We start from the raw sequence: 3,672 nt of genomic DNA, 5'->3' as shown, positions 1-3,672 counted from the left end.
AGGTGACCAGGGGGGCCAGACTGAGGTGACCAGGTGGGCCAGCCCAGGTGACCAGGGGGGCCAGCGGCAGATGCTGACAGACTTCACCTCCTCCGTCATCTCCAACCCGCCACGTTGACAACCTCTCGTTCTGTCCCAAGTCGCAGGGTCCAAAGACAGCAGCCCCCTCGAGAATGACTTTCCAGAGCTGAGAGCACACAGCACGCGGGGGACCTGGTGCAGAATGGCAAGGCTGCCTGGGAACCCGGGGCGCAGGATTCTGCGAGGGAAGACCCCTCCTTTCTATTCCTTTTGTTTGTTTTAATAGCACAGGACAGGCATCTGCAAGTGAGACCCACACGTACAACTCAAGTGGGTTATGCAGCCCGACTCACGTGCAATGCAGATTCCGCCAGCTCCCTGCGCCCCATCTTGTCTCCCGGTCCCCAGAAGTGGGGGTTGGCGCCAGGAGTCTATTGACTTATTATGATTTTTTAAAAATATATTTTTATTGACTTCAGTGAGGAAGAGAGAGGGAGAGAGAGATAGAAACATCAACGATGAGAGAGAACATCGATCAGCTGCCTCCAGCACCCCCCACACTGGGGATGGAGCCCGCAACCCGGGCATGTGCCCTGACTGGGAATCGAACCGTGACCTCCTGGTGCATAGATCGCCACTCAACCACTGAGCCTCACCGGCCGGGCTATTATGATTTTTAAAAATTAAAAAAAAAATACATCAGCACTGCCAAACAACCCAGCCAGCCCGAACATTCCAGAGTGTGTGTGTCTCTCTCAACTCTGCTCAGGAATAATAAGTGTTAATTTTACACTTCATTTCTCAAAAAAAATAATAATAATAGGCTGTGCTTTTGCTTAAAACCAAGTCGGCCTGCTGGCACCTTTCAGGCTGAAACTGTGTCAGCCGAGAGAGGCGCGGGCTTTGTGGGGCAGCGCCGTGCGGCGATGACAGTCCCTGCGCCGTCCTCCGCGCCGACTTTTGTCTCCGCGAGCATTTGATCCCTGGCAGACACGCACTTATTTCCATACGGGACTTGGGGGAAGCCGGGAGGAGAGAGAGCTGATTGCCAGAACCTGAAGGTGGAGCGCAGGTGGGCCCCGCCGAGGTCAAAGGCAGGCCTGGGCCGCTCTCTGAGGCTGCAATTTGCTGCCGGGAGGGAGGGGCGGCGGGCGGCGGGCCGTGGGCAGGGCATTGTTCCCCAGCTCTCGCACTCCTGTGACTGGGCCCTCTAAGCTGGGGCCCCACGAGGGAAGCTGACCCAAGAGCGGTGTCCTTAATGCGTGTCCCCCTCCGGCCGAGAACCAGGGACTGGCTGTTGGCGGTGCGGACAGGGGCCTCACTGGCCTCCTCCGTGCAGGGAGCGGCGATGAAGGACGCAAAGTTAGGTTCCATCGCTCACTTGCTGTGTGTGCTTGGGTAAGTTACTTAACCTCTCTGGGCGTCAACGGTTCCTGCTGGCTGGCTGCTCTGCCACAGGACCGTCTCCTCCTCCCCTCCTTCACTCAAGTGTCTGCTCAAAGGAGACTTCCTCCAAGAGAACGCTGCAGACACCCCGCGAACACGGCACACACCCCATCCTTTCCAGCCACTCAACCACCTTTAATTTCCTTCATAGTGCTGGCAACCCCCTGGTATATTACAGAGTTGATTGTTTTTTTAACCAATTCTCTCTCTCTCTCTCTCTCTCTCTCTCTCAATAGCACACACACACACACACTCACATACACTCCACAAGGGCTATGTTGCTCATTGCTCCATCCCCAGTACCTAGAAGAGAACCTGGCACATAGTAGGCACTCAATAAACAGGCAGTGGATGATTTGTGTAAAGCGCTGAGTAGGATGCTTGGAACGTGGGGGAGGGGTGCTGGTAAACGCGGGGTACCACCCACCAGTCCCCAGAAGTGGGGGCTGATCCCAGCATCTTGGCCAGCTCCAGGAGCAGGGGCGTGGAGGGTCTCGCTCGCCTGCCAATCAGGCAGGAAGCGTGGACAGGCAGGGCCAGCCCTGCTCCTCGGTCACCTGGATCACTCAAAAACTACAGGTGAGGCGGGTGGACAGGCGCGCTGGCCGGCCACAGCTCCGAAGGACAGGAGGGCTGGGCTATCCGGGTGAGGGGAGGAGGCAGCCCCACCCCTGACCGCGTGGGCAGTCCCGGCCACCACGGGCTGCCTCCGTCACCAGCTCAGAGAACGAACGCCACCACGCTTCAACTCCACAGCCCCGGGGGCTGAGCCCACGCCCACCCCAAATATCCGGTCGGCAAAGACCTACCAGGCCCAAAGCCCGGGCTCAGACACACACCGGAGACGTGGAGATAAGGAACACGGGGCACAGGGCCGGGCATTCGTCCAGGGAAACTTGGGGGTAAGAGGGGACCCTAGGATATGTCCCCCTCTGACGCCACCCCAACAAATAAGCGACCACAAACAGGTGCAGAGACCTGGGCCGACGGGGGGTGGAGGGGCTCAGCCCTTTGTTCTAAGGAACAAAGACCTTCGGGCAGAGAGAGAAGAGGCAGAGAATGCTATGGGGCTGCAGGTCAGGCTGCTGATCTGTTCATTTGTCCTCAAACACCACCAGGAAGTGAACCCAGGTGAGCTGAGGGCAGGGCAGGGTGGCATTTGGGCTTGGAGTTGACACGGGCAATCGAGACAATGCGGCCTGCGGGGCCGTCCTCACCAGAGGCCAGGTGGGAATCGGGCGCGTGTGCGGGGACAAGGGCTGATCTTGGGATCCCCAGCCCCCCACCCCAGCTGCCCTCAAGCAGCTCCAGCCGGGGTGGGCAGTGTGGTCCCCAGACAGGAGCCCCGGGGAGCTGGTCGGAAATGCAGACTGTCAGGCCGCACCCAGGCGGGCGAGCGAGAAAGGGCCCAGATGGGCCTGCGTTCGGGTCTGGGCGGCGCTGAGCTCCACCGAGTGCTCAGGGGACACGGGCCCTGCTGGAACCCTGCCCTGTGTGCTCAGAGCCATCACACGGCTTTTACCGAGTGGGCACGCTACGATCTCCAAAAAGGTACAAGTTTTCTAGAGCCCACACCCCCGGAGGCTGAGAAACAGCCTGAGAGCGGGAGACGCGCTCCTGTTATCCCGACCGGGTGGGTGGCGTCGGGGTCTGCGGAGGGGGCTGCCGGAGATCCGGGGGTAGAGGCGTGGGGCATCCCCCGGGCCCCAGCACGGCACCCCCACTTCCCTAATTAATCCTGAAAGACGGGCTGTGTCCTCCTGCCTCCCCGGTGGGGCCCCTTCCCCGGCCCCGCTGGCCAGGAGGGACCCATCTCGGTCCCCTGCGTCTCACGGAGGCTTATAAATGAGCTCGGGCAGCCCGCTCCGGGCCCCGCGGGACGGAGCCTCCTCCGCGCGGAGCCCTGACAATTAGGCGGCCTGCATCTTGAAAGGCGTGGGATTGATGGCGTGGACAGTCACAGCATCACCTGGGGAGCTGGGTGTAGTCCTCCAATGGGGGGGCGGGGGGGCTGAGGTCGGTTGCCGTGGCAACGGAGAATGAGCTCAACCTTGTAACTGACCCTTATCTTTTTTTGATCTGTGGGCCACTAGGCGCCAAGGCTTGAAATCACTGGAAAATAATCCGGGTCACATATCAAAAGAAACTAGTCAGACTTCCATACCCAGGGTACAACCAAACATAGGCCCTGCCTCCCGAGACGCC

Source organism: Myotis lucifugus, unplaced genomic scaffold (genome assembly GCF_000147115.1).
Source record: "Myotis lucifugus unplaced genomic scaffold, Myoluc2.0 scaffold_962, whole genome shotgun sequence".
Taxonomy (NCBI): domain Eukaryota; kingdom Metazoa; phylum Chordata; class Mammalia; order Chiroptera; family Vespertilionidae; genus Myotis; species Myotis lucifugus.
The sequence above is the reverse complement of the archived record's forward strand: the minus strand, read 5'-3'. Positions refer to the sequence as shown.